This window comes from Topomyia yanbarensis, chromosome 1 (genome assembly GCF_030247195.1).
Source record: "Topomyia yanbarensis strain Yona2022 chromosome 1, ASM3024719v1, whole genome shotgun sequence".
NCBI classification, from domain to species: domain Eukaryota; kingdom Metazoa; phylum Arthropoda; class Insecta; order Diptera; family Culicidae; genus Topomyia; species Topomyia yanbarensis.
This window is the reverse complement of record NC_080670.1, coordinates 172598925-172610896: the sequence shown is the minus strand read 5'-3', so window position 1 is coordinate 172610896 and position 11972 is coordinate 172598925. Positions and strand designations below refer to the sequence as shown.

The following is an 11972-nucleotide window of genomic DNA, read 5'->3' as shown; positions in this document are numbered from 1 at the left end:
ACTGTCCGGTGGCGACTGAGTTAGGAAATGGGGCCAAACAGAGATAATAAATATCTCAAGCCTTAAGCGCAGTCCACTGGACCTAAAAATAGATAACGAGAGAGATTTGGCCCGATCGGTGAGAGGGAGAGGTGACGATCTGCTTATAGGAGACATTGGGGGTCGATGGGTGAATTACGAGGTATTGGAGGCTGCAGCGGTGATCACAAAAACTATTGGGAACATGTGATGGCATCATCACAGTTCCTCGATTGCGGAGTGGTTAACGCACCCAACTAGGGACTGGGAGATCGCAGGTTCGATTCCTGCTTGAGGACATATCTTTTCTCAGTGTAATAAAGGTGAATTTTCACCGTTTCTTCATTCTCACCGTTCCGGTCATTCTTTCTCTGTCTGTTTTCCAGTGGACACGTTCATAAAAAAAATTCTTGAGCTACCTAGAATGCCATTCAGAAATTTGGCTACTTTCAACGCTGAACTTCGTTGAAACTGTCAAGCTAAAACATCCTCTTTTATTAGAGCTTTTGATTATACTTGAAACATGACTGATGCAAAATGATCAGAGACGTACAATTCAAATTTTCGGATAAAATATGCAATTTCAGAGCGTAAACTATAGGAAGCTCTGAATGACTGATGTTATTTAAAGTCAAAAGGTGGATACCAAACGGTATACTAGTAAGCAAACTCATTAAAATAAAAAATATGATTAAAACTAAAAAACTAACTCCTTTAAATCTCGTAATAACCTGAAGCAGTGACAAACTAAATATTGCACCGAGGCAACGACACATGCACTTTCTCAATTAGACATTTCCTCAACCCCCGCTTTCACCCATCCGTATGAACTAGTCGGACTTTGTCCAAAAATCACACTCAATTTATATTAGTACAAAGTAACATCCTTCCCCCACCTCGAATCGCACTTTCTGCAATTTTCAGCTGCCCATTTGTCGTGGCAGCCGATTCCAACCAGAAACGACGCTGGCAATGGCACCGTTTCCTGAATACCTAAGTACATCGTCCATCCGTCCATCCATCCGTTCGTCCGTTCGTCCGTCGTCGTCGTCGTCATCGTAGTTGGCGTTGCTGGCGTTGTTGGTTCGGTCCGCCGCAAAGCTCACATGTAAGCGTCACTCTCGGTCGGTTGAATGGGTTGGTCGGATTGGTGGAAGCCGGGTAGGGAGCTACCTACTATTCCCCGCATAACATTTGCATACATTTTGTTTATTCATGCTTTGTAACATCACCGTAATGAAGTGGGTGCCCGTGGGTGTGGGTGGATGCTTTCGAGTTGGTACATACCCCAAACAGTAGTGGCAGGCGGTCGGTCCGTCGGTCGGTCGGTGTGTGTGTTTGTGTATGTTGTCATGTGGGATATGCTGCTGCCAAGTGAAAGCAGAAAGGATTCGCTTTCATCGCATGTATCGCCACTTTCGGATGGGATAAGTTAGTGTTGTAAAAGTAAACTGGGAAGGCGATTTGGACTGTGTAGGTAGTGTACGGAGAAAAAGGTCTACGGTTTTGTGCCAGATGCTGCACGGGGTTTTGTGTGGTTTGTGTATTCTGACGAGGGACTCGCCTTGCTACGAAGCGCACACATTTCCAGATGTTGACATTCGGAGTTTCCAAATTAACTAGCAAAGCGATGCAAGAATATTCATATTCTCATACAGGGAGGGACTCTAATTCGTTGGAGGATGCAATACCACTCTAAATAAATAGTTTAGTCGAAATGCCTAACTAGGGTAAACGTCATTAACCACCATGTCCAGATTATTTACATGGGAAATTGTCTGTTTCCTAAAATACAAGATGTTCATTGCGAATAATTTCCTGTTAGAAGTCGCATTCACCCTCGAAACTGATATTATCAGTCGAAACTTCGTTTGCATGGGATTGGACAATTTCTGTGAACAGTTTATCCCTTATCACCTAATCAATTCCGAACGAAATGTCCCCGAGGTGTCATGGAAAACGATGACATTCGACAGTGCCAGCAGTGCAGAGCTCGTTATCAGATTCCCAGGAAAGCCGTTCCGTGCCGTGCCAGAAGCCGGTGTATGTGTATTTCTATATTTCCATCTGTCCAACTGACTGGGTTGATGGTTGGTTGGTTGGTTTGCTGGGTTGATACGCCCCAGCGCCAGCGGCGATTGCCATCGGGACCGGGACACTCGCAATGCCCGCCCGGGGACCATTCGTCTTCGGGAGGAGGAAAAAAAAGATAAAGCGAAAATCAAATATACAGTGACTAGTCTAGAGTAGAAAGCAAATACGTATCAGATATAAATGCTAACCGATATGCAATTCTAGAAGCTGCAACCGCTTGGTATATTGATAACGACAGAGAGAGAGAGAGCGATATTGCTTTGGGATTAGAGTTAAATAGTGGCTCTCGAAATTGTGTATTGGTGGAATGAAAAAACGAAGGAACAATTTGTGATCGAAGAGAGGATTTTGTTTAGTGAGAGCAAATCAAAAATTTAATGGTTTATTCTATTTTTACGAGGGATTGTCCTTCCTATGATGATTCTCAGGGATAGACCGTTCCAACATCAAATTATGGTCTTGTCAAATTTTGGTCTTGTCAAACTGCAAATGACGTGAAAACCCAAGATCATACCAGATAAGGTATAGGCATACGTAAAGCGAGAGTTTTGGTTTTACAATTGGCAACATCAATATTGCGTAAATACTGCTTTACTTCCAGAAAAAAGAAGTTATTAAAATCGAAATTAATTAATACCATGTTTTGAATACAGTCGTGATTCGCTGGTTGGACATTTTTTAACTGGACCGCTTTTTAGTTGGACCTCCGCTAGTTGGACCATTGTTGAGCATCTGAATGCCAAAATCTCATGCCAAATTTACTTTGACAATAAATCTGACAATATTTAGAGATGTGAACAGATGCATTTACACTGCCAACATCTCCTTTGGAGAGTTTTTGACATTTGTCAGTCGGTCCAACTAGCGAATCAAATTCGTTAGTTGGACAAGGCTATGGCCCAACCAGCGAATCTCGACTGTATAGAAACTAGTGTTTTCAGCCTTTTTGAGGTTCTCAAGGCGTTTGCCACCAATAATATTATTGTACACACATGCATGCACCTTATGCAGATTATCTTGAATCTGTTTTGCGCTTGTCAAATCTGCCACTTTTCTTATTCTTATCCGGACACGCTCTTCTTCCCTTTGGGGCAGACCCTCGTATTTTTATGATAAAACCACTGGCATTGAGGTAAATACGATTGGAATATTTAAGGGGGGGGGGGCCGTCTGGTGTAGAGGGCAAACATAATCGACTTCTTTTTCATTCGCTTGTTAGTATTAAACTTCTAGAAAGGTCTCCCGCAATCTCATTGGCCACGCTGAACTTCTTTTGTTTTAAACAGCCATGCATTCCACGCGCGTATTTACTATAACACGCGCAGATTTCATTCTAACGGCAAACATTTTCGAAAAATTGACAGCGATAAAAACACAGTATAAACAATACACTCTAAACTACTTCTACCCAAATTTCCAAGAGAAAACACCCAATGGGTCATATTTTACAACGTTTTTTCCGTGATGCAATTTAATATGGGACACCCTTTAATAAAGATTTTTTCGAAACAGCTTTTTCAATTATTGTTCAAATTGGCGAACACGATAACTTACGAACTAATCAACGAATTGACTTGATTTTTATATGAGGATGCCCACTATATGTGGCCTGTCGGTGAATCACAGAAAACTCAATACAAATTATTTTCTCTCTTTTATTTTAAAGAGAAATGAGCGAATTTTACAGTATAATATGAGATTTTTCGGTTTTCATGAAGCCATTTTCCGAAACTCGAACTTTTTTCTAGTTTTTGAGGTACATCGACTAACTACGAGCCTAAGCTTAACAAAACTTATTGAATTTCCCGTATCAGACAATTTTACCGTGAGTAATCGTGTTCGCCGCGGTGCTCCTCGGCTTGGAAATGGTTGGACGTCAACTTTTTTTTTACAATGGAGAATGCATTTACGCACTGACCCAGTACACGTGTTTGGTAGTTGCCAAGCTACCACACGAAAGTGTACTGGAGTGTCGGGCTCGACCAGGACTACACTACCTAACGGGTAATACCGACTAAACTCCATTGGGATCCACCATCTTTCCCCTAGGAACTACCTCCCGGCATTACCTCTGGAGGGGATGACAGCACTTAATGTACTCACTCACTCTCGCTCACGCACACACACTCATCCAGTATGAGGCTTACTTGGGTGCTCGCTCTGACACTCCATGTGAGACTGACTTGGACGCTCACCCTACACTCCTCTGCCACGCCACGAGGTATCAATAGCGATAGGTACCAACATTCTACGCTACGACCCTCCCATCTCGGTATATGCAGTCCATACATACGTCTATTCACTCACTCTTTTGCCATGCTTCGGTGTGACTACCGCGGTTGCCATCCACTTCTCCGCGCTCAGCCCTCCCCACTATAACTAACCAATCACAAGTTAGTCATGTTTATCGTCTGCTGCTCGGCGCGCCAGATTCTCTGAAACCTGCAGGCAATCTGAGTGGTTGCAGTGGAGACTGCGTTCCACTTCTGCACCGTTTGACATATCCTCTGGATAAGGGTATCAGGGATTGTGTCCCGGCCGCAGACGTCTAGCATGGCTCTTCTTTCGACATCGAAACGAGGACATACGAACAGTATGTGCTCCGCAGTTTCGTCTACACCTGGGCAGTCAGGGCAGACTGGGGCCTCCGCGTGCCCGAACCTGTGGAGGTACTGTCGGAAGCAGCCATGGCCTGACAGGAATTGTGTCAGATGGAAGTGAACTTCCCCATGGGGTCTTCCCACCCATCTCGATATGTTAGGTATAAACCGGTTGGTCCACCGATCTTTCGAGGAGTTATCCCACTCGCGCTGCCATCTGGCGACCGAAGCCACCCTGGTTGCGCTCGCGGGGTCTTCTATTTCCACGTAGCTCAAAACACTCCTCATCTTCCCGGATGACCAGCCCGACTGGCATCATGCTAGCTATCACGCAGAATGCATCGTGTGATACCGTGCGGTAGGCAGATATCACTCTGAGACACACCAAGCGGAAGGTGCTCTCCAGTTTCCGAAGGTAATTGGTTACCCCCAGTGCTCTCGCCCAGGACGGGACGCCGTACCTAAGGATAGATACAGCAACGCCTGTCAGTAGCCTACGTCTACTGGTGCACACCTTAGAGCTGTTGGACATCATCCTCGATAATGCCGCAACAGCTGTCGAAGCCCTCTTGCACGCATAGTCGACATGGCTGCCGAAGGTCAGCTTGTCATCTATGATGACCCCAAGAATCTTCCGACTCCGCTTTGAAGTGATCACGACTTCTCCCACTTGAATAATTGCATGTTGTACCGACTTGCGGTTGTTGACGATAACCACCTCCGTCTTATGTTGAGCGAGCTCCAGGCCTCTCGCGCTCATCCATTCCGCCACAGTGTTGATCGCGTGTTCTGCGGTCAGTTCTACCTCGGTAATTGATTCCCCGTAGCCTCCAAGGTTACGTCGTCGGCAAAGCCGACGATCTGGATCCCAGGAGGGAACTTTAGTCTCTGAACCCCGTCATACATGAGGTTCCATAATACCGGGCCTAGGATTGAGCCCTGCGGGACTGCGGCAGTAATAGGAACCCTTTTCTGACCGGCATCGGTCTCATATAGCAGTACACGGTTCTGGAAGTAACTTTCCAGGATTCGGTACAGACCCACCGGTAGACTAAGCCGGTGTAACGAGAACGCAATGGCATCCCAGCTTTCGCTATTGAATGCGTTCTTCACGTCAAGTGTCACTAACGCACAGTATCGAATACCTCGCCTTTTTCGTTGGATCGCTATCTCGGCAGTCTTTATTACTGAGTTGATAGCGTCCACCGTGGACTTACCCTGTCGAAAAGCACACTGATTTTATGACAGGCCGTCCGTACCTTCTGGGTATGGGGTTAGCCTGTTGGGAATGATCCTCTCAAGCAGTTTGCCCGTCGTGTCGATAAGGCAAATTGGTCTGTACGCCGATGGGTCGCCCGGCGGCTTCCCGGCCTTCGGCAACAGTACAAACTTCTGCCTTTTCCATCTATCGGGAAAACGGCACTCGTCAAGGCATCTCTGCATAGCTAGCCTGAGCATGTTCGGGCTCGCTATGATTGCTGCCTTGAAAGCGCTGTTTGGAACTCCATCAGGCCCTGGAGCTTTGTTCGTTGCTAGGGAATTAGCAACTGCGAGTATTCATTCGTCACCGGAGCCACCATTTCGGACGCACCCACAATGCCTTGCGGCGCAGGAGGCCAGGGACTTGTGGCTAGAGACGGGAAGATTACTTCGATAATCCTCGCCAACCAGTCCGGAGACCGTTCTGGGGGTGGAGAGCCCCCTTTGGTGTTTACCATCACGATCCTGTAGGCGTTACCCCACGGATTCGCGTTGGCACTCTCGCACAGGTTGTCGAAACACGTTCTCTTGCTGCTTTTAATGGCCTTATTAAGGGCCAATTTCGCAGCTCGAAAAACTTCACGGAGGTCCGCTCTTACCTCCTCGGTGCGGGCTCGTTGCGTCCTACGTCTAGCTTTGAGGCAGGCTGATCGTAGGGCTGCAATCTCGGGGTTGTAAGATGTCTGGAGATAGGAATGTACCCAGGGAGGTGGCAAAGTTCCCTCGAAAAGTTTCAGAAAAAAAAACTTGAAATGAAAGGCTGGCGTCCAAATGTGGGTTATCTCAAAATTCATGCCAAAATAAATCTTTTGAAGATACTTAATTTGAATGTCCTACAAATTTTGAAATATGGCGCATTTTTGAAAACATAATCTGTAAGTAAAATTTATCTGTAAGTAAAATTTTTAGCCACAACATGCTCTATCTCTAAACATACAGGACCTACAAAGTTTGCATCTTCAGAAGATATATTTAAAATGATAGGACGTACAACTTTCTCGAAGGCACCTCATTTCTAGCCAGCTACATTAAAAAGTTTATAACAGCGCCGCCCTAACGACTGAATTTAGAACTAGTCCGATTGAACCACATAAAGCGCTAGGTGCCGTACGGCAACTTTTCCGAAGACACTATAGTTCTATAATGAAAGATGATATTTGGTTCCACGTTTTTGCCTTTCTCAATAGAAAGGTATTGCAATTGCTCTGAAAACCGGCATTTGTTTCAGTTCGTCGAGTATGGCAAATGTCTTTGTTTTTTAATTTTTTATATTTTTTATTTTTTTTTTGAAGGAGCATTAAAAAACTTTCAAAAAAGCCCTGAGACTGCAGGAAAAATGTACACAATCCCTGGCGTCTCAGGGAACGGGTTTGTGCTTGCCGTCATCCGACCCGCTAAAACCCACCCGATGAGTCATTCAGCCTCCTACTTTACTTGTTCGCGAACTACTCGGTCAAGTTCCCGAAAATGGATCTAGCCTACTCCAACGATAGAGAGAGGTTCTCCCGAAGCCGAGCGGTAGATTTCTCCCGATACCGATGTTCGTTTCAGTGATCCATTTAGCTCTCCGCCTTGTTTCTATCTACGCGGACCAATCCCCGGCGGCGGATCTAGCCTACTCACTAGCTGCCCGATAGGTAGTCGAGGTCGGTCGGGCGATTCCGATGAAGCCCGATGTCCGGTTCATTGGCGCCCGACGACCCGAACCCGGTGCTACGTCGCGTACTATTCAACTGGTTCTCGATGGTGGATCTAGCCTACACCGTCTGAAAGTTCCCCGGTGGCCGAATTTCTCTCGAAACCCGATTTGAGGTTTCACAGCGACTTTCTAGCCAATGGCGCTACTTTGTTGGTCCCGTCGCCACTTCCTCTGCAGCTCGGAGAGTATACTCGTAACCGCTCTGTTGACAGCGTCCCAGGTATACTCGTCATGGCACATCTCTTCGACGACATTGTCAACTGTCACACCGATAACGCATACTGCATCCGACGATATTGTTCTGTAAGCACTCGAGACTTGTACGGCCATCAGCCGGGATGTCCCATTCAGCCGCTTGGTTTTCAGCGCCGCACCCCAGGAAGGAGCCCCATGTCGCAGTATCGATGATGAAACAGTAGATAGCAGACGTCTCGTGCTGCTTCTCGGACCGCCGACGTTTGACATGATCCTTGCTATAGCCTAGGTTGTCTTCGTCGATATTTCGCAGGCGTTTTTTGACACGGTTGTTGGAGCTCAATCGCTCGTCTCTCAATTACTTTAGTGCATGCTTCAATGCAATCAAGTGCCCTCCGATGTCGATCTGCATTTGCTGAACCCCTTTGCAGTTACTGACTAACAACACATCTGTGTTGTGGTGAGCAATCTGTAGCTTGACCCCGTTAATCCAGCTCTCGATCGCGCCTATTGTCTACGTCACCGACACCTCCACTTCTTCAAGTGTCTCACCCGTCACCGTTAGTGACACGTCGTCCATGAAGCATTGACTTCTACCCACTGTTCGTATCTTACAGCAACACTCTGCTGTGGATGTAGCAGTAGTCGAGTACCATCATTCTGTCCAGCTGGCTTTTTGTTGGACGCATTCACATCTACCAAAAGACAGCGCAGAATCGATCTCCTCTTTGCTTCTGTTTAAATGCTTTTTCAGCACTCTTGAGCTTGGCCTAATTGCTATCACTGTCGATACTCCATTGCGGAATCCGAACTGTATCTTGAACAGTCCGCGCTCGCTCTCCGTGTATTTCGTCAGCCTGTTAAGGATGATTTTTTCCAGAAGTTCACCAAGTGTATCCAGCAGGCATATAGGCCTATACGAGGCCGGATTGTCTGGTAGCTTCCCTGGCTTCGGCACCAAGACCAACTTCTGAACCTCCCACATTTCGGGGAAGTTGTTTTCATTTAAACACTTCTGCAGCAGCATCCTGAACATGTCCAGATATGCTAAGATCGCAGCTTTCAGCACCACCTTTGGTATTCCAACCGGACCGGGGGCTTTCTTTAATTTCAGGCGCTTCGACACTTTTGCTAGCTCATCGTTAGTCACTTGCTGATCGTCCGTGTTTTTCCCTTCTTCTTCGCCGTACGATGTCGGTGACCAGGTACTTGGATCGTGCTTCGGGAAGATTATCCGATGCTTACCAGGGCACATTTCGACTGTCGTCGACGGGCCCCTCATTTTCACCATCACGGCTCCGTATGCGTCCCCCCAGAAGTAATGCCGAGAGGTAGTCCCTAGGGGGAACAATGGCGGTGCCCAATGGAGTTTAGTCGGTATTACCTAGTCATGGCGACGTCACCATGAGAGCCCGAGCCACCCCAGTGCACCCCGTGTGGTAGCTTGGCATCTACTAATAGCACGTGTACTGGGTAAGTACGTAAATTGTATTCTCCATTGTAAAAAAAATATGCGTCCCCCCAACGATTGGCGTCTACTTCTCGACCCAGCTCCTTGTGGCAATCTGATTTGCTAAGCTTGATCTCCCGTTTTAAAGTGGCCCTAGCTTCCCGAAACGCTGCCTTGCGCCCCTCTCTATCTGATTCCGATACTGCTCTCTGAGCCCGCCTGCTGCCTCTGAGACAAGCAGCGCATAGCGTACTGAACGTCTCGTTCCATCAATAAGCTGTGTGCCGTCTATTTCGTGGCTGGCAACGTCTCGATCGCGCTGTCTTCCAGTTTCACTCGCTCGCCACTCATTCTTCTTTGTACTACAACAGGGTTCCGTTGGCCGATACGGAAGCGAATCACTTGGTGGTCGCTATGGGTATACGTCTCGCACACTCTCCAGTCCATATTCGTCGTCGAAGAAGAAATGCAGAACGTGACGTCGATGATAGCCTCCCTTCCGTCTCTCCTAAATGTGCTAACAGAACCTTCATTGCACAATCGTACGTCTAACTTCGCTAGAGCTTCCTGCAGGATAAACCCTCTTGTGTTGGTTACTCTACTGCCCCACTCCACAGCCAAGGCGTTGATGTCACCATCAATGACTATCGTCTTTCGGTCGATCAACTGCTCGGTTAACTGTTCCAGTATCAGGCTAAACTGCTCCATTGTCCAACCGCAACAGCTGTACACGAAGACGCCATTGATTTTGGCGATCGCGAAGCCTTCGTATGAGCGATCTACCAAATCTTGAATGGGGAATCTGCCCATAACTTACATTACAGCCGTTCCCGATCTATCCGCCACCCAGCTATCGTTATCAGGAGAGACTTGATGTGGCCCTGCAATCAAAGTGACGTCACACATGGTTTCTGTAACAATAGTTGCTGTGCGGTATCACAACGATTCAGATTTATCTGGATTATCTCCATTGCCATTGACCTGCAGTCGCCCTCTTGTAGCCAGAGCATTTGACGCCACCCGTCTGATGATCTTTTCCGTCCACTGTAGTGCAAAGCATGCACTTCGGCCTCTGCGTGCAGTCTCTTGCAAGATGGCCCGTCCGCGTTTCCAACACATCTCGGATCCACCCAGGCCTTCGCAAGCCACTGCAAAATGCCCAAAGCCTAAACACTTGAAGCATTTCTCCGCTTGTTTATTCACTCGTAGGGCTGCTCTCACTAGGCATCTTGACTGTCCAACTGTAACTTTGCCTATCTCCAGCGACTTGTCGGCAGCGGTTACCGGTAAACGAATCGTCACTGTCTGAGTTCCTGAGTACTTTAACCGGATCGTCATGTACACCTCCCCCAGGTTACACTGCTGATTCAGTGCGCCTCTCAGCTCGTCTTCTGTTGTGATCTGATCTAGTTCCTTGCACACAATCATCATCCCCGGGTTAAAGGCTTTAACTTCTGCCTTTTCACCGTTTCATTTGGTAATAGTCTCCTGCAAGGTAGAGCTGCTGGTAGGGGGATCCTTCTTCAACTCGAAGAGCATTTCGCCTTTGTGGGTACGCCTGATTCTTACTACGTTTTCCCCCAAATCCCTCAGCTCCGGGTCCTTTCTCACCCTATTGAGCAGTGCTGCATACGTTGTCGCGTTATTGGCTTTGACGAGCATGGCTTCTTCCTTTGGCGCCTTCGGACGAGCCGGAGGTTTTCTTTCCCTTTTCTGCTCTTCCTCTTGTTTTTGCTGTTTTCCGTGTTTCTTCTTTCGACATACAACGGCACTCCAGCTCTGTTGGGTGACGTCCCTTTCCTTCGGCAACAACCGCGTCCTCAAGAGTCTGTCTCTTGGGCCCGCCCAATGTTCTGTCTTCTGGAGAGATTTTTGTCTTCTTTGGAGTCACGGAAATTGGCGTGCTCTCTACTCTAATCTCTTCTTCTTCCCCAGCTTCTGAGGGGCTAGTTAGAAAGTAGCCTTAACCGACGCCAATGCGCGCTCAGCTACATCAGCCCTCCGCGTAGCCGTGTGATACTCCTTCACGGCAGACAATATCGCCTTTCGGATTCTGATGACTATCTCCTTAATGTCCTTATGAACTTTTTTTTTCGTATCCACAAACTTGTAGAGCTCCTCCACCAAGTGCTTCGCCGCTACTACTTTAAGCTTCTGTGGGGTGTAACTCGTCCCGCTCTTCTCTGGCTGTTCTTGATGCTTCTCTTCCTCCTGCTCCTGCTGAATGACTTCAACTGCTGATGGTTGTGGTGAGCTCACCAAAGCACCTTTGGCGAATGAATTCGCCGTGCCGGTCCCGTGTGTGTTAGTGTCTTGTTTTTTCTCCATTTATTGGATCCCAACTCCGGGCCGCTATCTCATCTCGTTGTAAATAGTCGCCTCTTGTGGTCCCATGATTATCTATGCCGCAGAGAGGTCATACTAGGATTGACACTACCCTTCGAGGGGAGTAGTGTTCAGAGCCGGAACGGCGTAAAATCAGGAATGCTCCAACCGAACCTAGTACCACCAACTAAACGGTGACGAGTTGTTAACGTATTTGGAGACTTGGCAGGGTTTTGTTGGGACGGAGGCAGCCTTGCTGTTAGCCCACTCGCTATTTCAAGTCGATGTCATGCTTTCTTTCTTAGGCAGTAGAACAGTATGCCTGTCATCC

General features: G+C 47.4%; 1 non-coding gene across 1 annotated transcript; it reads left to right on the top strand.

Moving 5' to 3' along the window:
* Positions 1-244: 244 nt before the first annotated feature.
* Positions 245-317, top strand: Trnap-agg (transfer RNA proline (anticodon AGG)). Its single transcript has one exon. It is a non-coding gene; the product is annotated as a tRNA-Pro (tRNA).
* Positions 318-11972: the final 11655 nt, after the last annotated feature.